This window comes from Neovison vison, chromosome 7, assembly GCF_020171115.1.
Source record: "Neovison vison isolate M4711 chromosome 7, ASM_NN_V1, whole genome shotgun sequence".
Lineage (NCBI taxonomy): Eukaryota > Metazoa > Chordata > Mammalia > Carnivora > Mustelidae > Neogale > Neogale vison.
This window is the reverse complement of record NC_058097.1, coordinates 123359055-123384118: the sequence shown is the minus strand read 5'-3', so window position 1 is coordinate 123384118 and position 25064 is coordinate 123359055. Positions and strand designations below refer to the sequence as shown.

General features: G+C 48.6%; 1 protein-coding gene across 1 annotated transcript in view; it reads left to right on the top strand.

Moving 5' to 3' along the window:
- The first annotated feature begins 12955 nt into the window (after positions 1-12955).
- The window catches only part of B3GAT1 (beta-1,3-glucuronyltransferase 1), a 29955-nt gene continuing 17846 nt past the window's right edge, over positions 12956-25064 (top strand). Inside the window, exon 1 of the mRNA XM_044258250.1 lies at positions 12956-13023. The gene's annotated coding sequence lies outside the window, so the exon portion shown is untranslated. The remainder of the gene's footprint in view (positions 13024-25064) is intronic.

Sequence of the window (25064 nt, the reverse complement as noted above, 5' to 3'; positions counted from 1 at the left end):
ACCTCTTTTGACTGTTAACTTCTTCCTCTCATATATCTCTTCTATTGCAGCCTCTTTTCCCTGGTGAAAGCTAATGATACCAACTATCCTTACCCTCATGGAGCATCACTGAGAAGACCACCTCTTCTGTGCTTTTGCCTTTCACAGCAGCTCAGGGAACACATTTTATCACCTTCTCTTATCTGCTACTCTTATTTCTACTATCTGAAGGTAGCTCAGCTTAAGAGAAAAAGATCTTGGCTCAGAAAAACTTAAATCTAAAACTTGAAAAGGATAAAAGACCTCAACATGAGGCATTAATCTATCAAAATCCTAGAGGAGAACATTGGCAGTAATCTCTTCGACATTGGCCACAGCAACTTCTTTCAAGATATGTCTCCAAAGGCAAACGAAACAAAAGTGAAAATTAACTTTGGGGACTCCATCAAGATCAAAAGCTTCTGCACAGCAAAGGAAACAATCAATAAAACAAAGAGACAAACCATGGAATGGGAGAAGATATTCGCAAATGACAGTACAGACAAAGGGCTGATATTCAAGATCTATAAAGAACTCCTCAAACTCAGCACACACAAAACAGATAATCATGTTAAAAAAATGGGCAGAAGACATGAACAGACACTTCTCCAAAGAAGACATACAAATGGTTCATAGACACATGAAAAAATGTTCCTCATCATTAGCCATCAGGGAGATTCAAATCAAAACCACATTGAGATACCACCTTACACCAGTTGGAATGGCCAAAATTAACAAGACAAGAAACAATAAGTGTTGGAAAGGATGTGGAGAAAGAGGAACCCTCTTACACTGTTGGTGGGAATGCAAGTTGGTGCAGCCACTTTGGAAAATAATGTGGAGATTCCTTAAGAAATTAAAAATAGAGCTACCCTATGACCCTGCAATTGCACTACTGAGTATTTACCCCAAAGATACGGATGTAGTGAAAGAAAGGGCCATCTGTACCCCAATGTTCATAGCAGCAATGGCCACAATCGCCAAGAGCAATGGAAAGAGCCAAGATGCCTTTCAATAGATGAATGGATAAAGAAGATATGGTTCATAAATACAATGGAATATTACACCTCTATCAGAAAGAACGAATACCCAACTTTTGTGTCAACATGGACGGGTGTGGAGGAGATTATGCAGAGTGAAATAAGTCAAGTAGAGAGAGTTAATTATCATATAGTTTCACTTACTTGTGGAGCATAAGGAATAACATGGAGGATATTAGGAGAATGAAAGGAAAAGTGAATTGGGACAAATCAGAGGGGACATGAACCGTGAGAGACTGTGGACTCTGAGAAACACACTGAGAGTTTTGGAAGGGAGGGGGGTGAGGGGATAGATGAGCCTGGTGGTGGGTATTAAGGAGGGCAGGTATTGCATGGAGCATGGGTGTGGTGCATAAACAATGAATCTTGGAACACTGGAAAAATAAAATTAAATTTAAAAAAAAGAAAAACTTAAATCTAGCTATTTCTGGCTCTGCCAGCATTATGATTTTATGCAAGTTTCTAGACCTCAATGTCCTTATTTGTAAAATAAAAAAATTAGTCAAGAACTCTATTGGATGAGACAGTGTCTTCTAAACTTGACATTCTATGAGTTTATAAAATGTGTTTACTATGAATTTAATGGAATGTAGGACTTTTATATTGGTGAAAAGAAATAAAAATATGGATATTATCACAGCCTTCAAACTTTTATCCTGGCTTGTACCCATGACAGAGACTTCACCACTCAAAGTGAACTTAGTGGACCCATGGCATAAGTATCAGTATCTGAATCAGAATCTGTATTTTAATCAGATTCCAATCAGAATCAGGAAATTCCTACATACTTTAAAGTCTGAGAAGCACTGCTCTAAAGGACATGGCCAAAGAACTTTTAAAAAGGCAGATTTCTGTTTCAATAGGAAGAACTTTCTAATTTGGAGACAGACTGAAGATGGAATGGAATGTCTTAAAGGGTAATGGGGCCTCTAGCATTGGGTTAACACAGAAGCAGGAAAGACACCTCTCTGGGGTGTTGTACAGGGGAATGGAGTATCCTACGGTAGTTTAGATGGATGGCCTGTGATTTCTTCTAACTCTGAGGTATAAGGATTTTAAGTGTAACCTCTGCACATTGCCTTTGTTCTATCAGGAGTAGAGCCAGAATATAAGCTCACTACTCTACTTAGCTGGTTTTGAGATACCATTACTAAATACAGATGTAGTGGTAGAAGATAGCAGAATGGGGCAGAGGAAAGTGACAGAGGCCCATCCTGATTGTACATTATTTCCTTCCCTCCCAGAGACCCTTTCTTGGAAAGCTACTAGGCCTAAAAACCCTTTTATTGCCTAAAATACATAAGACCCTTTTCTCCCTTCCTGGTCAAGGATCTGGGCTCCTAATTTAGAATCTAATTCTTGTTCAAATTAGCCCATCTCATAGATAGAATTAGAAGCTGGGTGATGATTTGGAAAATACAATCAATTTAGTCCACTTGTTCTTGCATGGCAGCTCCATCGGATAATGAAGAATTTGATCCTCAGGCTCTAGGGCTGACAGTGAACCATTATCTGTAAGGTTAGTCTGACAGAACACAGGAGCCAAATGGGTTAAGGGCTGCCTTCTTCCCCTAACAGAGGCTCCCAACCAGGGCCAAGAAGGGAGGTTAGTGATCAGATTCTACCCAAGGAAAAAAACCTGAGCACAGCAGGACAATTACCTCTATGAGCTCAGATCCTAAGACAGGGCCAGGTAAAGAAGACAAGGCACCCATCTGTGCCTCAGTATTCTTATACCTAATTGGTGGGTAATGAGACCTACTCTACCCACCTCATGGAATTACACTTAGGAACAAACAATATAGTTTATATGAAACCTCATTTACTCATTCATTTGTTTTTAATAAAGATTTATGACATCTGATATTCATTAGACAGGTACCGAACACTGCTAGTTAAAAGAGCTGATTTAATGAATAAGTCACAGTCTGAACTTCCATGGAACTCATGTGAAATTATACAGTTACCTAATAAATAGTAGGGATGCTGGTGATGAAAATGATGATGACAATGATGATTAGGTATTCACCCCAGAAGATACTGCTAGCCAGTGTCTGATTGTAATGTACAGTGAAAGATTGTTTCTTCCATTGCTCATCTTGGCTATGAGCTAAGAGAGATTAAAAATGCTTTTATACAAAGCAAACAATATACATATTTTATGAAATACATTTCTTTGCCTGTTTAATTGTGGGATCTTCAAGAGAGGTAGAAAGATTCACCATTCACCACTGAGATGACTGGATTGGGATTTAGCTTTCAGTCTCAGGGGGGCCCCTGACCATTGTAACGTCCTGGTTCTTCAGGCCTGCTGAGAGTCTGAGCACGCAGGAGGATTGCTGCCATGCATGGCCTCAGTGTGCCTAGTCGTAAAACTATGATGTACACTTTCCCATTGTTTAAGTTTTCTTAAGCCTGATTTATTACAAATGAATCTACTGAAACTCACAAAAATGATAGTAGTTTACCAGAGAACAAAGAACAAGTTCATTAGAAATGGCCTATCCCAGCATCTCTGGTGGTCTTCCTAATTTCTTTCACTGAGAAGACACTCTCATCCTTCCCTTTAATCCTTAATAAAGACACTCCAGTGTCCTCCTTCCTCCCCAAATTTAGGATTCTTAAAGGTGGTTTCAAATTGGAAATATGCTGAGCCTCCTTGTATAGCAACTGTGGAGTTCTACTAGGTGGTCTGTGGGTGACCATAGCTAGGCTAGGCCTAGGAGAGGACTCTGCGATTGCGTTCACTACATCAATAGGCTAGTGTCACTTAACAAGGTGGGTTTACCAACAAACTGATGACCCACAGTTTGGGACCTCTTTTCTCAACCTCAGAGTTAAGTCATGGGAAGCCTGCTTTCAAATTCTGCCAGTTGGGCCAACAGTGTGTTGAAAGGAGTGTATTTTGATTTTGGACACCCTTTGTGCAGGACTTCATTACCACTTCACTACACCAAAAACGTGGCATCAGTTACATAGAATTTGTCTTTATCCACTACATTGTATCTCCTTAGTTGTCCCTTTTCCTTATTAGACTGCAAGCTCACTGAAGGTAAGTAACATGTACTGCCCAAGACAAGCACCTAGCAGGCCCTCAGTAAATGTTAGTTAAATGGGTGAATGAAAGAGTGGATTTTTTTTAAGGAAGAACTAGAAGAAAAGAACACATAGAAACTGATTTTTAAAGACATATAATTCTAGAAGTCAAAAAGATTTTAGATAACACCTACTTAGCAGAAATGGCCTTCCCTATATCCCGCCACCCACTCAAGGCAAAATCATAGCACACTGTCCTGCTTACCACAGATGTAGTTTCAGAACACTTCACATAACACTTCACACATCCACAACCAAATTCAATGAAATTGACATGCAAAATAAAATTGATTTGCCATCCCTGATCTAGGTCAGCCCCCTCATTTGGAACATGGGCCCTCTTAACCTTTTCCAGTCAGTCCCCAAATATGTTGTTTCCACTCTATGCCTTATCTAGCAGTCATTTTAAAAAAGAATCTGTCTTTTTCAAAGAAACATAGCTACAGGGCCTGGAAACTGGGTTTTATGTGGATGTCAGCCTGGCTCCCACAATGTGATGCCATCCTGCCAAGCACAAGTTGGGCTTCCAGAGTCCTAATATTGCTTACGTCCAGATGCGAGAACATATGCCGCTCATGAGTGGCGCTGGCCTCGGTGCTGAAACATAGATCTGTGTATATGAGACAGTAAAACCTACGTTATTGAGGATTTAGGGTGTTTGCTTTGCTGAATGAGGGATTAGAGACCAGAAAGCCCAAAATGACCATCCATTTGCAGAAAATCAGAGCTGGAGAATTGGAACTATCAGATGTGTGCTCTAACCCAGAGGGTCCTATTAGAACTCTCCCTAACTCCTTAGCCCCCTATCCATCAATAGGCTATGTGAGGACAGATCACCAGTTCCCCTACAGAGACACTGAATGCATGCAGCCAGGAACTAGTCATCAGGTGAAAGGCAGTTTTCCCAGTTACATGCCTGGGAGCAGGCATCTGTGGGTGGGATACCTGGTGAGCAGCCAAAGTGTCCTGAGGGCTAATCATCAGAGCAGGAGGTTCAAGACTGGCATCTTGGGGATCTCACTGAACAGCCTGCTGCTGAGTAATGCTCAGGCTTTCAAGTGGCCTTGCCTCCACCATTTCTTACCAAAGTCTGAGGAAAAGCTTGACACTCAACATTCAGCACCCTTTCCACTCATATGTCCATACCTTCTCTTTGCTGCCCAGAAATCCTGACAGAATTTTTGCTTGTTTGACAAAACCAGAAGGGATGTATTCCTCAGTCCCTCAGCTTCCCATGATCAACGAGGCTGTCAGAGAGTGTTTAGTGTGACTTCCCTCTTTTCCCATCTTCCATAACACATAGATCAGGCCACATGCCCACATTGGGCAACAAGCATTAGTGCCCACTGATTCTGAGTATCCCCTCCTCACATGGCTCCAGGAAAGAACAGAAGAGAGAGGAGGTTGGAGAAATTAAAAAGAAGAAAATAAAGGGGAAAAAAGAAAGGAAAGGGAAAGAAAAGGAAGGGAAGGGAAGGGCCTAAGGAATCTGGAGAGGGAGGAGAGAGTTGTGTGTCCGATACACTGAGCACAAAAAAGGATTTCTCAAACCTTTTAATCCCAAACTTTTCTTTCAGAGTATACCTGATCAAAAATCATTACTTGAAGTCTGAATTTCACCTACAAGTGTTACAGACTCCTTTTCTTCCTCTCTTATCCAAAAGAAGTCATGATACCAAGCATCATGGACAATAAGAAAAATTTTGGAGGTCATTGCCCAGTTCTTCTCCTCTCTGTCCCTCCTACATTTTGTCCTGGTCAGCAGCCTTGCCCAGGTCTCAGCCTGCCCTCCAGACAACCCATTCCTCTTCTTTCTTTCAGAAGAATCCAGTGGTAGGGCACATGGGGAAAAGCAGAAAAATCAAAACACAGAAACCCCAGGTTTGAGAGGACTGCCAGACTGAAACAGGAGCCAAATCTTTTATTTCTCTATTTTTCAGCACCTACTTGAGGTCCTGGGACAGAGCAGCCTCCCAGAAACTGAGATGAATGAATGAATAAATGAATGAATGAATGAAATCAAAGCATCCATAAGGATAGACTCTAAGTCCTTCTTTATGTTTTTCAAATTTCAAAAGAAGGTGAGAGCAGCTCAGGAGGAGGAAGTCACTTCTGCAAAAGCTCTGCTAACACTGAAGGTCTAAGATGTCAGCCCATCAACCTGGCTGTGGAGGGGAGTCTAGGCAGGAAATTAAGCAACTACATCCATCATATTTATTGAACAACTCCTCTCTACAAGACACTTGTAAGGGAGGTCAGTCATGCACACAAATCCTCAAACTCTGAAAGGGAATGTTCTTCTCACTTTACATTGCTCTCTGCTTACTCTCCGCACTCCAGCTTCACTTGCCTTGGTTTCGTTTCTCAAGCATACTGAGTCTTTTCCTACCTCCTGACTTTGCCTGTTGCTGTTCTCTAGGACTGAGCCTCAGGTCTCCAGCTTGCTAGTGGCCCTACCACCCTGCAAGTTATAGCTCAAATGTGACCTTTTGACAGAGGCTTTCCCTGATCCTCCAATGTAGAAAGCCCCTCTCAAGATTCTCCCTAGCTCTTTGTCGTGTGATTTCCTTCTTATATCTTATTCAACATCTGTGTTTATTTAGCATATTGGCCTGTCTATTATATCCCTATCATATAAGCCCCTGAGGTATACTGGGATGATGAACAGTATGAGTTCTAGAATTAGACTGCCTGTACCAAATGCCAACTTTGTCACTCACTGAACATGTGACCTTGATTAAACTACCTAAATACTATGCCCTGGATTCCTGACCTATAAAATGCAATTTATAATAGAACCTTATTGTTAACAGTGCCTCATAAACAAATGTCATGAAATTTGTTAATGCACACGAAGAATTCAAATATTGCCTCATACAAATAAGGAGCCCAGTGAAAGTTAACTTTTCTCATTGCTGTTATTTACTGCAACATCCTTTATCTCTATCCTAGTGCCTAGCACAGAGTGTGGCATAAGAGGAGCTTAGAATAGACTCAGAATATCTGCTGAACAAATGAAAGCATGCATGCATGAATAAGAACCTCCACAGAAGCCTGGAAAAGATGTGATGGCACTGAGAGAAAGGCAGCTTACTTCCTTAGGAGGCTTAGGCAGGAGAAGCTGCAGGATGAGGACAGCAGGACCAGAGCAGACTCTTGGAGGAACTGAGGGAGTCCTTAGGTCTCACTGTGACTGACCCAGGCCCAGTCATAAGGAGTTCTAGAAGGACTTGGGAGGAATGGATTCTGGGGAATAGTTAGGGAGTAGTGGGAGAGATCACTATATGTTGGTGAAGATGTAGAGAAAAAGGAACCCTCGTGCACTGTTCGTGGGAAGGCAAACTAATGCAGTGGAAAACAGTGTGAACTTTCCTCCAAAAGTTAAAAATAGAACTTCCCTATCGTCCAGTAATTGTACTATTAGATATTTACCCAAAGAATATAAAAACACTAATTCTAAAGGAAATATGCATCCTTAATTTAATGCAGCATTATTTACAATAGCCAAATTATGGAAGCAGCCCAAGTGTCCATTGATAGGTGAGTGGATAAGGATGTGGTATATATATTCAATGGAATATTACTCAGTTGTGAAAACAAAGAAAGAAAGAAAAGAAAAAAGAAAAAGAAATCTTCCCATTTGCAACAACATGGATGAATCTAGAGAGTAAAATAACAAGTTAAAAAAAAAAAAAAAGTCAGTCAGGGGCCCCTGGGTGGCTCAGTGGGTGAAAGCCTCTGCTTTCGGCTCAGGTCATGATCCCAGGGTCCTGGGATCGAGCCCTGCATCCGGCTCTCTGCTCAGCAGGGAGCCTGCTTCCTCCTCTCTCTCTGCCTGCCTCTCTGCCTACTTGTGATCTCTGTCTGTCAAATAAATGAATAAATAATCTTTTTTAAAAAAAGTCAGAAAGAGACAAACACCATATGATTTCACTAATATGTGGAATTTAAGAAAACCAACAAAGAAAAAAGAGATAAACGAAAAAACAGACTCTTAACTATACAGAACATGGTTACCAGAGGGGAAGTGGAGCAGGTATGGATGAAGTAAGAGAAGGGGACTAAATGTACACTTATCCAGGGGCTCCTGGGCACCCCAGATGGTTAAGCATCTGCCTTTGGCTCAGGTCATGATCACCAAGTCCTGGAATGGAGCCCCACATCCTGGGATGGGCTCCTGGCTCTTCAGGGAGTCTTCCTCTCCCCCCCCCTGCTCATTCTCTCTCTGTGTCCCTCTCTCTCTTTCTCTGTCTCTCTCTCTCTCTCTCTCTGTCTCAAATGAATAGATAAAATCTTTGGGAAAAAAAGAGTACACTTATCATGATGAGCACTGAGTAATGAACAGAATTGGTGAATACTGTATTGTACACCTGAAACTAATACAAAACTGTATGCTAACTATACTGGAATTTAAAAAACAGATCCCTTTAGGTGTCTAAAGCCATACAACTGAAACTTCCCCATAGATGCAGGGTTTTGAGAAGGCCAGGGTCAGCCTTTTCACTGTAGTTCAAGAAGAACGATGTCTGTGCTGGAAAGGAAGGGAGGGAGAAGGGAGAGGGGGAGGGCTAAGAGTCCTGGAGACCAAAGGACCTTGTCCAGTTTGTTATGGGGAAATGAGAATGTTCAAAATCCAAAGCTGACCAGAGGCCTCCTGATAAAGGAGAAGAGCTTAAAGGTTTCCTCTCCTTTCTCTCTCTGGACCATGAGCTCAACCACCCAAAACAACACACGCACACCCATCCAGTGAAAGCCATTGCAGGAACAAGTCATGTGTGCCTGTCAGAGGTTCTGGGGCCCTGGGGAATTCACCCCAACTGCTCTATCCTCTCAACTGCCCCACTCTGGTGAGGGAGGGGCTGCAATAACACGTGAGCACACGCAGCGTGTGGCAGGTGAGGAGAGTCTTCCTGGACCAGGACTTCCACATCAAAAGGGGGGCCTCAACAACTAGACAACGAAGCCCAGCCCTGGATCCCAGATAGGCAGAGAGCAGCTCAGCTGCTTTCTGTTACCTCTCTCTGGGGTGGTTGGTGAGCTGAGGAGGAAGGGTGGTCAGAAAAGGAAGTACCATTATAAACCAGGGGAAGGCCAAAACTCCTGCTGAAAGAGAGGCCTGCAGAGGCAGAGGGAACCCACAAGGGGAACAATTAACTGATAAGAGTAAACTAATTGCTATTCATAGTAAATAGGGCACAGGTGATTTGGAGAAAGCCTACAGACCCTCCCAGATGTTTTGGGGGTTTTGCATTGCAGATGATGGTTTTATGGAATTCTTCTGGGAGTCAGATTACAGGAGCTGGGCCAGGAACAGAGCAGGGACAGGGCTCCCATCCTGTTTAACTACACAATAAAAACATAACAGCTTGTCCCAGAGGACAGACTCAGACTCTGCATACTAAACATTTTGGTGGTAGGCTTTGGGGGCCTCTAAGAAGAGGGGCTCACTTACTCCTGGCAAGGAAGAGGGGGAAGAGGAAGATCAATCATTCAGGGAGATTCAGGGGCTGCTCCAGATGTTTGGAACAAGGGCTTAAATCATGGGTTGCACTAAATCCAGATGTGGAAGGGAAGGGTTTCCACAGATCTGCAGAGGCCAAGCAGGAGAACAGGGATGAGAGTAGAAGACAATCATTACAGCCCCAACCAGCCTGTGGAATCTGGAGTGTGTGTGTGTGTGTGTGTGTGTGTGTGCGCACACATATATATCTATCTGTATGCCCATCTGCATGCATGCATAAAGGCACTCCAGGAATAGAAGAGTTGTGTATGTCTGCATGTGTATCTGCCTCTGTGAACATTTTGTATCTATATAGCTGTTTGTGTATTTATATGTGTTCACGCACTTGGGGTATTGCCAAAACTTCCCACTGAAACTAATGGCAGGCTGTTTTCTCTTCACTGAGGCTTATCATGCTAATTTTAATCCCACATTATTGTTTTAAGTTGGCTCTAAAAATTAATATTAAAAAATTCTGTAAACAGAGCCTGGGGCTAAATTGCAAGACAGGTCCCTAGAAAGGGGTTTTATTATCACTATTGTTCTTATAACAATAGTGAGGTTCATGAAGCTCACCACTCATCCTGTTCCATCTGGTTAGCTTCCCCTTAGTGAAAGGGAGAGCAGCCGAGAACACCTGCAGACAGTGTCCAACTGGCCACAGCCCGTCAGGACCAGACGGGACTGATGACCATTTACTCTAACACCTGGTTTTATTACTGAAAAGAATGGCTGTGAAGGACTGACTACCCAGTCACCCAGGTAGTGTCTTCACAGTCAACCTGAAGCTCTTCATTGCCTGAGCTGTGCCCTGTTCTGGGGGAATTGATGGCAAAAATGGATCAAAATCAAAAATGGATCACAAAAATGTGCCCTGTTCTGGGGTAATTGATGGCAAAAATGTCATCATCACACAGTCCACACACTGCTGATCCTGGTATCTTCTGTGGGCTTCAGTCCCCTTATTTATAAAATGATGGGGCTAGAACCAGCAACTCTAAAAGGGCATTTCTACCCTACTATTTGGTGATTGTATATCCAGGACCAGCGGCTTTAACTGGGGAGATGGGCAGTTTGTACTCCATGCAAACTCATGGCCCCGTCCCTCCTCTGCACTCTCTTGGTCTTCCCTTTCCTGCTCCAGTTGGTGCGGTGGGGAAGTAGAATGTTTGAGGACAAGGAAAACTTGATCTCTAAAAAGTTTCTCTTAGCAGAGTCTAAGGTGCAAAGGTTATTAAAATAGGGGAAAGAGAAAATAGAGTAGGGGTTGCTGTAATTCATACATCATTAAGAGAATGAAGAAATGATCCTGTGTTATAGCAGAAGGTACTCAGATTAGATGTGGAAGAACTTCCTTGACAGCAAGGAGAGCTGTTAAACAGTTAAAGAAGAAAGAATAGGAGGGAATAAGAGAGTGGGACAGCTGTCCTCAGAGACAGTAATTACATTTTCAAATATCTGTGAGATGGTATGGATGATGAGGCCCCCTTCCTCATCTCAAGATCTTAACCAAAGTAGCTAATTCTGAAGCCCTTGTCCCTATCCCATCCTCCACCTACCACACATACTCAGGTAAGGAGCAGAGCAGGGCCTGGCTGGGTAGTGACGAGGGTCAGGAAGGTGGTGGGGGAAAGGGAAGGGATTCTGCTTCTCAGAATCAGCCCAGCGTACATAGAAAAACTGCCCGGTGGTACTACTTTCACTCAGCAATGCCTGACAGTGGGTCTAGGGTTGGTGGAAGGAAGAAGGCATCAGACCTTGTGGGAGAGTTAGAGTTCCTAAAAAACACTGACATCCTCTGGCCCTGCTGTGACTAGAACCCCAGCTACAGGAACTGGCCTCTGCTGGGGCTGTGAAGAGAAAACAGGGTGGCCCTGACTACAAGTGTCCAGGAAGACGACAAGCCTGGGTGTACAAAACCTTTAAAACATTTATGAGGATAGCTTCTAAGTCTCTGGCAACTTGACACAAGAGCACTTGGAAGTATCTCCATAACTAGCTACCTGCCATGGCTATATCTGTACCCCATACATACATGCACACACATGTGCCTACGCAAGGACTCCCTGGTTACACACACCCCCAGCCCACCCAACACACACAGGCAGGAAACATGCAGGGGCATCTTTGCCCAGGGAGCCCTGGGAAATTACTGGATAGCCTACTAGCCCCCTTCTCTCCATCTCTGCTCCTTCCTTCCCAGCTCCCTCTCTACCCCACGCATTGCCTCCCTGCTGTCTGTTTGGAATGTCCAGGGCACTGTGGGAGGGGGAGTGGAGGCTAACCCTCAGCAGCTGGACATGCTCTTCGACAAGGCAGCAGTGCCGACAGATGGGGCCATTCTGTTGGCTGGTGCCTGAGGACCCCCATCTCTACCACACACAGCCCTGTATCCAGGCAGGTAACACCCACCCCCACTAGCTATCTCCTACTCCTGGGTGCCTGAAGCCGAGCAGGGAGCCGCACCCTCCCCACTCCCCAGCTCTGCCACCCGGTCCCAGAGAACCGCCCCCCAACTGCCCAGCCCGGAAACAATCACCCTTTGAGAAAGGCTGCCAAGCTGGGCGCCAGGAACAGCCAGGATGGAGGCGGGGTGGGATGGGGGTGCAGGCAACGGGCCGGGAGAGCTTTAACTCTAGAGAGTCGAGGCCCGGTGTGGCTCGCCACCCCCCACAACCCCGCCCTCGCAGCCCCTGCTCTAGCGCCTCAAATCCGAGCCGCCTAGTCTGGGGAGGGCTTGTGTGCAGGACGGGGGGTCGATACCAATCACGGGGGGGGGCGACACCTCCTCCTCGCGCCCCCCGCCTCGGCTGGCGAGGTTGGTACCGCCCATTAGCGGCGCGGGTCCCGCCGGCTGCCAGTGCGCGCTCGGGGGCGAGGGCGGGGAGAGTGGGGGCGGGGAGCGAGGGGTGGGGGCGGGGCGGCAGGCGCTGTCAGAGCCGCGGCTGCACCGGCGCATCTGCTGCCGCCGAGGGGACTCCGCGCCCGCCCGGTCGGCTCGGCTCCGGCCGCACCGCGCCTCCCTCCTCGCCGCCCCCCGTGCCTGCCCCCCTTGCTTCCCCCACCCCGTCCCCTGTGCCTCCCCCGTCCCTACTCCCCCACCCCCGGTCTCCCAGCCTGAGCCCTCCCGCGCGCTCCCAGGCTCCGGCAGCAGCCTCTCTGAGCCCAGGAGCCGGGCCGGGGCGGCGGGCGGGCGGGCGCGCGGACCCCGCGGCTATGAAGTGGCCCCCAGGGGCCCGGAGCCCGAGAGTCCCCGGGGAGGGAGGTGCGCGCGGCCCAGGGCAGCAGCCGAGGGGCGCCGGGGCCGGCGCATAGGGGCCGCCGCCCGCCATGGACCGCGCCGGGGACGATCCGGACTCGCCACCGCAGGTCAGTGCCCCCGCGCCCCCCGCGCGCTGCCACAGCGCAAAGAGTCCCATTATGCGTCCCCATCAGTACCCACGCCATGTCCTCCCGTGCGCGCGCGTGTGTGTGTGTGTGTGTGTGTCTGTGTCTGTGTGTGTGTGTGTGTGTGTGTGTGTCTGTGTCTGTGTGTGCGCGCGCGCGCGCAGCGGGGGCAGCTGGAAAGGGGCCGGGAACCCGGCCGGGGCCGGGAGGCGCAGCCGCCGAGGGGCTGCGAAACAAAACCCCGTTGGTGCCTGCCCTCCTCCCGCCGGCCTTAAGGGGAGAGAGAGCTGGTTCTCGGCAGCTTCCAACAACTGGCCCAGGCTCTGAGCTCTTGCGCCCCTTTCCATCTCAGCAGGTGGTTCCTTGTCTCGCGGAGGAGTCAGGGGTAGCACAACCGCCGCACCCCTGCTCCCCAGCAGCCATTCCCAGTCGCTCTATAGCCGCAGGTATTGGCAAGTTAACTCTCTTCGGGGAACCCAGCCTCTGCCACTCTACTAGGGAGTCTGAGGGGCTAGAAGGTGGTAAGTGTGGCAAAGGGCTCTTGGGCCCATCGGTGTAGCCAGGAAGGAGGCATGACCAAGTTCACCATCCACCCCGGTGCAGCTGACATCCTGATTGCTCTGAAGTCAGAGCGTTAAACTTTAGAAAAGGAAGCTGAGAGGTGAGGCAGGATAGAAGAAAGGAGAAAGCCATAGGATCTCACAGTGCCAGAGAAAGGAGGTGACAGCCTGGTACCAGGCAGATTAGGTCAAGAGACACCCCTTCCCCCACACACATATGAATACATAAACAATCTTGACTAGCCTCCCCTTCCCCTACCTCCACCCAGCCAGGCCTACCATCAGCCATGAACTATTCTGATGAATTCTTGTAGACGCTGGAGCTAAAGGATTCCAGGGATTTCCAATTCACAGGACTCTGAAGGGGACCTCTGCTGACAGTTGCTAGCCCTATGCTGGTGGGGCAGCTCTATCTGGATAGAGGAAGCATTGGGACCCAGTTGGGTTCTGTGGCTTGCACTGTAAAAGGATTGGGTGTGAATGTCCTAGTGAGTAATAGCACTGTGAAGTTATTATGTGTTTGTGTGGAAATGGGAAGCACACAGCTTCTTAAGTTGGGGGTTATGGGGGTGTGTGGCTTCACAGGACTGATGCTCTAGTGTTTTCTAAGATTTGTCTTCTGTGCCCCATGTCACTCTACCTCTGCCAATAGCCGCCACAGAGATTGAGACATTTCCTCCCAGAACTTGATTAACTGGTGACCATTATTACTGGACCAAACAACAAGTTCCCCGTTTATATGGAATAAAGACCCTTCCCATGAGACCCTCAAAGAAACTGTCCACTCTGCCAAGTCTGTGTCCAGCACACCCAAAGGTTCTGGAGTTGCATGCCATTTCCCTCTGCCCCTTTTGGTGGGAACAAGAAAGCTTGCCAAGGTTAATGGAATAGGGAGGGTAAATGAATTTGTGCCTCATTCAGCCCAGGAACCATGTGGTTTGCTGTGCCCTTTTCTCTACCTGATCCTAGATGCTTGGAAATCACTCTGTTTTCAGGCACGTTGGAAGTTCGTATCTGCTGGATTGAATATATGCATATAGGTTTCCGGGTGAGCAGGCACTAACTGGTCCACCTGAAGCGTGGGGCAGGTAAATCACTGAGGTGGGACAGCTCCAATGACAGGATTGGAGCCTGCAGCAGAGACCAGGGGCTCCAGAGGAGCATGGGGGGAGGAGGGGGTAGCTCAGTTCCTTGTCTCTGGCATCTGGATAGACCTGGATTTACCCACAGTAGTTTGAGGGGTGAGGGGAACAAGTCAGCTGTACTTCTTGTTGTGAAGCATAAGGTGAGGAGGTAGAACAGGAGCTTTGCAAGTGTGAGAAGTGCAGGAGGATGAGCTGATTGGGAGTTGGGCTCAAAGATAGGGGAGATCGTTGGTTCAATTTGGCTAGAAAAGAGGAATGAGCAGGCCTAGAGATGCCCGAGAGCTCCTGTCTGCTGACACTGGAAGAGAAGCTAGGCAGGGCTCAGGAAGAGAAGGAATCCGAGAGTCTGAGGCAGGCAGTGGAGCCAGCCTGAGACAACAGACAAAGACACAGAGGCGTGCTCACAGAACGATGGGGTGGGGGCCCAGAGGCAGAGCTGTGGCTTGCCCAGTGGTGCTGTTGGGGCCAGTCCAGGGCCCTCCCTAGCTCCACAGTACCAGCAGTCATCCACCAGGGCAGAGTGGAGGGGTCCTCAGAGGAGCTGTCGGGCAGTCTCCTGAGGAAGGCCCTTTCCAGGCCTCCGATGAATGCGAGGGAAGGTTCAGAGGGATGCTTAAAGGCAGAAGAGGGCTGGCTGTTGGATCAGTGTCTTCAGGAAGACTTTCTTGCCCAGGCTCACCACCCAGTGCTGAGGGCTTCCCCCATCTCCTGGCCCCTGCCCCACTACCCCTCCTCATACTGGGATGCATGGAGTGGGGAAGGGTGTGGACTCTGGAGAGACTGGCTCTGGGAAGAAGGAAAAGAAAAGCCTCTTTCATGATGCCCCAGGCCTCCAGACAAGACATTTGGAGACCCTGCAGAAGAGCATTGGGGGCTGGAGGGGTGGGGTATGGAAGTAGTGCAGTGCAGGGCACAGGCTCTCAGCCAGTTCTGGGGGGCCCTCCTTGACCAGTTTAGTGGACTTTGGGAAAAACTGAGCCCTCTAAGCCCTGGTTTCCTAAAAACCTAACCTGAGGAAGCCTCATCCCACCAGGCTGTTTTTAGGTGAAGTGCCAGATAAATGTTAATTTATGTACTTATTTTATATACCCTCCCCCACATTCTTCCAGGATTTGGATGGCTACAGAATTTGGAGTAGCAATTCTCGGGCCAACCATGGAACCAATTACGCTGGGATGGTTATAGTCTCTCCATCTCCCACGCCACTCCACCCCATCTGCTTTGCCACTCCTCCAGACTCTAGGCCTTCCCCAGGCCCACCTGGGATGTGCCTCTGTTGCTTGGACACTCTCATGTCTTCTTGAAACAACAGCAACTGCAGTGTTTTCATGTCTAATTAGTGGTCAGTGTAATTGTTCCAGTTCATCAGCTAGTGATTTCATAAAACAATTGATGCAACTTAGAAGAACTCTAGCTCTGTGACCTCTTATTATCCATGCTGAAAAATGGCAAGGTGGACAGATGTCACTCAAAATTCCTTTCACTTCCCATAGATGTTGACTGAGCACCTACTGTGTTCTAGGCCCTGGGCCAGTGCTGGGAACATAAGGCATCAAATAATCCAAAATCAGGAGTTTTTATTTAGCTTTTGGAAGGGTTATGTGGGTTGATTTTTTTTTTTTTTTTTTTTTTTGCAGCTACAGCAAATTTACTTTTCTAATGAGGTTCAGCTCCAGCCAATATTAAAATGAGTCTGCGCTCCCTGCGCACACCAGCTGACAGCAGGGCAGGCAGCCTCCCAGCCAAGTGGCTGGCAGGGATTAGGGCTTTGCCACCAATAAGCCCAAAAGTGGAGAGTTTCAGTCTGGATCACCAAGAGTTGACTGGATTTAGGGATAAACCTTGCCCACGGGGCTACATATCTCACAAAGTATTAGAGGCATGGGCAGGGCTTCTTCTTGTATGTGTGAACTGTAGCTGTTCTTATCTCTTTATGACGGGAAGAAGCCTGGAAGGAGCAGAGATAAAACAGCATGGCCTGGATTATTTGGAGTGGAAATATAGGACCAGACCTGAGGTTGGGAGCCTGGTTCAGCCAGTCCTCCCTGACTGGGTAGGTGTGGCTGAGCTCATCCTTTCTCCCTCCTTCTGCTTCTCTCCATCTTGCTTTTTTCCTTATGAGGCAGTTAGGCAATTGGGCCTCTGAGGCCATGAGTCTCTTTAGACTCAAGATCCTGGGCTATTCATCTGACCATCATTCAAAAACCTTTATAGTCCAACGCTAGATGTGGGGTGAGCTGCTTTCCCTCCCATGGTGGACAGTCTTCTATTCACACCAGCCATATTTTGAGAGCCAATGGCAACCATATTGGACAGCACAGATACAGAACATTCTGAGCATCACAAAAAGTTCCACTGAAAGTGCCATTCTAGACTCGATATGGATGGTTTAGCAAGGTGGCTAAGAGAATGGGGTTCTAGAACCTGACTGGCTAAACTCAAATATGGCTTTGCTACTTAATAACCGTGTAGTCTTGGGACATTACTTATCCTCTTGGTGCCTCAGATTTCTCATCTCTAAAATGGGGATAATCCCAGGGTGTTTATGAGGAGAGAATGAGTCATTACGGTTAATCATGATAATCACTCGGAGAATGCAATACTAAGTGCTTTGCTTAGCAATTTCTATTATTCATTAATTTAACAATTCACTTAACAAACACTTAATGAACTACACACTTTATGCCAGCGTGATGCCAGGTGCTGGGGCTGTCAGTCATCAGCCTGTGACCTTGTTCCCTGAACCTCAGTTTCCTCACCTGTGATGGGAATGTGCCAGATAGTAACCCCTCACCACTGCCCCGATGAGATGCACTGAGATGAGTAATGTCTTCCTTTGCCCACGATACTTCTGGATAAGCAGGGCTAACATTTCTGGAAGTGGATACAACTTAAGTTCTCTTTTTATTGGAACCACTCTCACAAAAAAAAAAAAAAAAAAGCATTTCCTAAGCCTCCATAAGTTCGAAATAAAAGGGGCAAATGCATCTTGTTGAGTGGGGAAAGAACCAGCATCTTGTTGAGTGGGGAAAGAACCTACTGGCGGTGGGGGTGGGGGGTGGCTCTTGCCTGGGCTCACCCCCTCCCTGGTCTGGAGGGAAGGAAAGCCAGGAGGCCGCTGCCCTGGGCTGGCTCAACAGTGGAAAGAGGCCAGGAGGGAGCAAGGCCCTTGGCTGGACAGGATTTAAAAATCAGCTGGCTGACCCAGTGACTCGCCACAGCTCTGTTAGCAGCTCACTGTGTGACAGAATCTTGTAGAGCCTCATATTACTCATCTAAAATATGAGGAGTGTGAACCATGTGAACATTGCCCCACCTGAATTATACCACTTACCTTGGTAAAGGAAATGTGTCTGAGAAGCAAGAATTTGCCATGTGTAGACACAAGCTATTGGATGAACACTGAAGACTATCTGGGCTATAAGGCTTTACACAGAATTTGGATTCTGTGACTCTGGGTTACAGAGTCCATCTGTAACTAACTCCATCACTTGTCGATTCCTTCTTTTTATAGGTAAGAAAACCAATGCCCAGAGAGGTTCCAGGCCTATCTCAGATCACACAGCACCATCGTGCCTTTTCCTAGACTGTGACCTCAGTCTCCCACCTCCCTACTTTTCCCTCTCTGTTAGGCTGCCTGTCCTTTTGGCAAGAGAGAGATGCACAACAGGGAATCAGGAGTTGCCTCACCCGGGGCATGGGGTAAGAGGCTGACACTTGAACCCCAGGGCTCCTTTCATCCAATCTGGGACAAGTCTTCTCTCCCCTTCTCTGACAACTGGCCCAAGAAGACGAACTTAAACTATCTCTGACAGGACCCCAGGGAAGGTCAGATCCTTTCGCCCACTGGCAATGTGTTAAAAATACATAGAAAACTTTAATTAAATCAGTGAATCATTAACCTGCTACTATATGTCCATGTACACTCTGACCAAAGGAATAAGTTCAGCCTGGAAATCATCAGTCTGAGAGAGCCATCAGGGGCCCTCCGTGGCTTGACACTGAGGTTCTGGGGCCACCTGGCTCCAGCTCAACCCAGACCCGAAGCTTCTGGGTCCCTATTGGCTGATTGGGGGTGTCCTATGGGATGTATTCTGAAGCCTAAGGATATCCAGGCATCTTTCTCAGCCCACCTCCCCATCACCAGCATCCTGATGCCCTTAGAGATAGACAAGTGCTGACTTCTGGAGATGTTAGCACCCTGTCCCCGGGAAGGTGTAGTTAATCGGATTATACAGCCAGGGGGAGCAGACCACATGAGGCTTTTCAAGGAGACGCCTCTTCTCTGTGGCCATCCTGGGCACATATTTATTTCTCCCACTCACTACTTCATGCTCTCTTCTCCTCTACCCGCTTCATGCACAGAACACAGACCAGGAAGGACCCTCCTAGGTGCAATGGCAATGGCTGGCCAGCACTCCCCCAGGGGCTGCCGAATCCTTACTCCAGGGCAGCAGCTTTCTCCCACCCCAGCCTGCTTAAGTGAATGTAAAGCCTCTGGGCGCCTTATTTTCTTTTTCCATCAAAGTTTCTGAACTTAAGCTGGAGTGTTACTATGTTCCTAGCCTAACTCCATCACTTGTCGATACCAACTTCTTCTCCCACTCATAAATCTCTCTCTGTCTCTCTGGAAACAAATGTCCCAGCTTCTCTGTCCCTCCCCAGGCCCCGTGACTGGGCAACACAGCAGGCTGCTCTATGTGTGAGTGCGTGCACGTGTGCATGTGTGTATGCTTTCATGTGTGCACACACTCCTCCACCACACCTCACTCGGTCGTAGCAGCACCTCGGGAACCTCTGTAGGGCTCTCTGTGCATGTTTCCTCACAGCAGCACTCCCCCGTGACAGCCACCAGGCAGGTGCACCTAGCAGCCCCACTTGGGACTAAAAGGAGGGGGCCCACTCCAGCCCTGCTGCCAGGAAAGCCCTCTGACCCACCATCCCCTCTCCCTGCCTAGTGTGCAGGCCCTAAGGGATGTGTCATTGTTGGCAGATCTAACCAGACCTTCTGGACAACCAGTTCTTTTTGGTGTGAGCAGTAAAACAAGAAACACATGAAAATAACGTGAAAATTACCAGCTGAGCCATTTCTCCGTGTTCAGCGGTATCAAGTACATTCATATTGACATGCAGCCGTCTATCTCCATAACTTTTTCATCTTGCAAATTGGAAAGTATATTTGTTAAACAGCAGTTCTCCACTTCTCCTTCCCTCAGCCCCGGTAAGCACTGTTCTACCTTCTGTTTCTGAGTTGACTCCTTCCAATAACTCAGGTAAATGGCGTCGTACAGTATCTGTTCTTCTGTGATTGGCGTCTTTCATTTAGCCTAGTGTCCTCTAGGCTCATCCATGTTGCAGTGTCGCTCAGGATCCCTTCCTTTCTCAGGCGGAGTACTACGCCATTGCACATGTACACTGCATTTTGTTTATCTGGTCAGACAATTGACCAGTTCTTTGGTGCCAGGCCATGGAGCAAGAAGTGCTTGATAGTGGTGGTTCTCCCCACTTGACCTTCCCATTCAGTGGGTGTCTCGGTATAAGGGCCCAGCAGAGACCTCTGTGCTCTGACTTAACCTACATGACAAGCATAATAGGAGCACAGAGAGGAGAGAGACCCATTTTATTTGAAGAGAAGGGTGTATTTTTTGGACCTCTGGTTGCTCCCTTCACTGCCCAGTGCTGACGGAGCGTCCTCAGTGCCCAGCCTCTGTGAGGCATTCCCCAGGAGAAATGTACCTGGCCCAGTCCTGGAAGGTCAAGTGGGGAACTGTTCCTTGAGGAACAGTATGGAGAAAAACATTCCAGGCAGAGGTACCTTCCAGGGAGGTAAGGCCAACACCCTGTCCCACACCCCTCCCTACCTGCCACCTTCTCAGGACCCTGAGAAAGAAATCTGTCCCGTGCTCCCCAGAGCTCTTCCCTGGGGGAAGGAGCCCTTGGTGATCCCAGAGAGCCCCTGTGTATGTGGCAAGCCTGCCTTACCACCTGCCTTTGCACTGTGCAGGCTCCTTCTTGGTGATCTGTAGCCCCCCAGCTGCTAGCTGTATAACACACAGCCTGTAAAACACAGAGATAGTGTCAGCATAATCTACCGTCTGGGGGACTGAGATTTAGGGATCCTCCATTCATCACACTCATGCCAGCCTGCCAATGGTGGGGAGGGCACACACTGCCCACACTAGACTCACAGGCCTGCTGAGGCTGGGCTCGCCACACTCCCCCCTCCACCTTCAGTGCCTTCCCTTAACTAGTCTCCACCCAGGGCAAAAGGGTGAGCTAATGCCAGGAGGGATCGAAGGGATATGGCAGAAGTAACAGAGGAAATTGGGCAGCCTCCAAGGGGGGAGATGAAGCTTTCCAGGAACCTGGCCTGCTTCCAGGGGAGAAAGGGCAGTGATGACAGGCCTCAAGGGTCAATAGCACCAGCCCCTTGCTGATGGTCAGCTCTCAGCCCCAAGGCTGCTAGAGTCTCCATGTCTTGACATCTCTGGAGACAGAAGAGAAGAAGGGGCATCTGACCTGAAATCCCCAGTCCTTCCCTGAGCGTGTGTCTCAGAGAGTCGGGCAGAAACCTGGGCTGACGTCGTGGGGGGAGGAGGGCAACACAGGGAAGTGTCCCAACACCAGGGCAGGCCCGGCTGTCTACTCCTGGCACAGCCTTTCAATTCTGTGCTCGGCTTCTGAATATGTAAAAAAGGAACAAAGAAAGCACTGCCTTCCCAAGGGAGCTGTACTGAGAGACGATGCTGGGCAGCTGTATATGAAAGAGCTTGGTAAACTACGAAGAGCCTGCAAGAGGGGTCAGAACAGGGCCCGAGTGCTGGGTTTCCTAGGCATGGCCTCTTCCCAGGGCCAGTCTGCCTCCTCCGGGCCACAGCAGGCAGGCACCTCTCTTTATCATCCTGCTGTGTGCCCATGTGCCTGCTTTCTGTGGGGGCCATTCTCAGCACAGCCTCATCCTTAGAGGGAGGAATCTGCTAGAAACACTGTCCCAGAGGCCGATTGTGCTGACCAGAGAGGAAGGAACTGAGATGCCCCCTCTCTCTTCCCTTCTCTTTTAGGCACTTGGATTTAGCTGAATCTTAAAACAAGTTGTAATTACTATTTTACATTACATTATCTAACATTTTTAGTACTCATCGTTTGTAGGCCTCAAGCTGGATGTTTTCCATGGTTCCCTCACTTGATCCAAAAAATAGGTCAGTAAGAGTTACAGATAAGGAAATTGAGTCACAAGGATATCAGTGCAATTTTTGCTTTGTGTCAGGGCCTGGACCCTATGAAGGGATCCAGAGGTAAGTAAGGCTTGGTGCCCCCAGAGGAACCCATGGCCCAGGAGCTGGAGACAAACATGAAAACCAACAAGCACACAGAAGGTTCCGGAGCTGGACCTTGCTTTCATGGACATGGAGTGCTCAGGCCTGGGAAAGAGCATGGCCAGGAAAGGCTTCAAAGCAGAAAAGGCAGGCTGAGGGCATAGGGCTCAGAATGGCCTCACCTAGTCAGCACCCTCACCCAGAACTGCACAACATCAGCACCAAAGGAAACTGAGGCAGAGAGCAGCCTGGACAGTATGAGGGCAGGAAGGACAGTACTGTGGGGACAGATTAACACTGGCTGCTCACACCTTCTCCACAAGATGTCTGAATCCCACCCTCACCCACAGTCCAGGAGGCTCTGTATGGCTATCCCAGCTCACCCTTGTCATGGACCCTCAGTCCCTGGGCCAGACCCACCGGGTTACCTGGCCTGCTTCGTTCCAGTCTCCCAGGCCCTGGTCACATGCCCTGCCCACCAGTCTGCAAGGGTCTGGTGGGTGCCAATTCAGTCATTATGACCTGGTCCCTGCTCCATCCTATGGGCCCTCCATGGAGCCAGTGCTTGGCACCTACCTATCCCAGCACTGGGCTTGTCTTATCCTCCCTGGGCCTCCTGTAGTCAAGTGCTGATGAGATGAGGGCTGTGTCCTCCCAGCAAACAGACCCCAGGCTAGGATTCTATAGTTTTTCTGGGTTCTGGACTGTACCCTAACCTCAGCCTCAGCAGGTAGCAGGCCACCCCCTACTGCTCAGGCAGCCTGGAAGAAAAGGAGGGTCATACAGCAGCCTGCATGGCCCTTGATACCATTGTTCCACTAGCAACTGTCGGTTTGCGTGTCCTCCCCCACTGGCCCCTGCTGTTCGTCTTACATCAGAATCTGCTCAGTCCTCCACTCCTACTCCCCTCACTCCCTCTCAGCCAACCAGGTGTTTGTGGTGTCTTGACCCCATGGGTATGTGCCACATTGAGGCAAGACCCCACCTTGTGTCCCAAACTGCCCCATACCTTTCACAGAGCAAGTGTTGCAGCAGCTGAGCTGAAAGGCTGAAGATGATTTTGCTATAAACGTGGGATTCAAGGCATGACTACTGTATCCTCGTGTGGCCTTGACCTGTGCTAGGGTAACACACATTGCCAGTTCTGCTCCCCTGTCTCCAAGGGGGTGAGGCGAGGCCAGGGTAGGCAGAGGATATGGGGAGGTGTTCCCAGCAGCAGTGAGAACCCCAGTGCTCCCAGAGCTTATAATGCAGAGGGCGGAAGAGCCATTCTGGATTTGCTCACGGCACAAACCAAGTGTGTTGATCCTTTGCAGGGGTAAAGACCGATTTGGGGAGTAGGCAGAGGGGAGAAGGACTCTGTACACCTGGCATTCATTCCCATGACTGGGTGCCACACAGTGGGTGACAGTGGGCTCCAGTTAGGGGACCGTTACCCAGTGTGCCCAGGCCAGTCCCTGAGCGTGCCTATTGTTGATGCACTGACTCATCATCACAGTCTGGAAGGTCTGGGTTTGGTAGTAAAATATATTATAGAGGGCACGGCTTGCATGGAGCACTGGGTGTGGTGAAAAAATAATGAATAATGCTTTTCTGAAAATAAATAAATTGAGAAAAAAAAAAATTTGGCCCCACTTATTCTGATGGACAGGGCCAAGGGGCAGGACTGAAGCACAGATGCCCAGCATGGGCTCAAAGACCAGGAGGATGAGCCCTAGTTTCCACCCAGCCCAGCACAGAGGTGGGAGAGTGCCCCCCAGAGGCAGCCTGCAGGGAGCTTGGACCAGGAGAGAGAAGAGCAGAGAAGAGGGCTACTGCCGCCCAGGGAGCAGGTCTCAGGCAGGGGTGAGGCTGGGCTGCTGTCAGACTGGACCCAGGATGCCTGGACATTCAACTCCCTGTGCCTCAATTTCTTCATCTGCAAAGCATCAATAAAGCTTTGGAATTACAAGGATTTATTGATTAAATGAGATGACCAATGTGAAATCATTTGGGAAGTTGCAAATCAGTACTGAGTTGTGTTCCCAGTAGTTTCTAGGGGAGGCTGCCCCTACCCACAGCCCCACAGAGAAAGGGAATTGGCCTGTCTATATCTGTGTTCTGGGATCTGAGGCCATTGGAGACCAAGGGCACATGAGGTAATCCTTTAGTTGAGCAGAGACCCAATCATGGGATTCTCCAACAGGGCTCAGAAGCAACAACCAAACCCAGCCGAGGGTGTGCTCGCGTGTGCCCATGAACACACGTGCACTCATTCAGATGGGGTGCTGGCTGTGAGCGCCGAACTGTGTGCACCTGTGCGTGAAGTGAGCTGCTGCCCCGTGAAATCACTCTGAAGGGGGCTTCAGAGTTTGCTGGCACAGCCTTGATGACTTATTCGAATGGGAGACTCAGCCTGGCTATTCTCCTTAGTGAAATGACAAATTTTCCACAGCCAGGAGGATGTAGAGCAGGAGGCCTCAGTCACCTTTCCCAGTCATGTAGCATAGAGACAGTGGTGAGTAAGAGTCAAGAGGGCCCCAAACACCGAACTGGTACTCAGACTTTCACAAGGCAAGGACCTGTGTAGGACCCTCTCCTACCATATGGGATGATGGCAGAGGTTCTAGCAAGAGGGACAACAAGGGTCAGAGGCCAAGGTGAAGAAGCATGGTTGCAGATGGAAGGAAATAGGAGGGATGCTAGTTTGTGAGGGCCAGGCCTGGCTTGCTCTCAGGACATCTTGACTCTAAATCAAGATCTCTGTCCCTGGGGCTGGCCCAGATGCTGGCCCTAGTTAGGAAAGAGCAGTTACCATCTAAATGAACCAAGAAGTTTTATCTACTTCCAGAGCTTTCCCAAGTTTGCTGCAGGGAGAGGAGAATGCTCTGGATGGTAGAAGTCAGAGACTGCCCTGGGTAGGAGATAGATAGGAAACAGAAGAGTTTGTGTTTCTGTTTTTGTTTCAGTTAGACTGGGCCACATGGTAAAGAGCCTTGAATGCCAAGCTAAGTAAGTTGCAG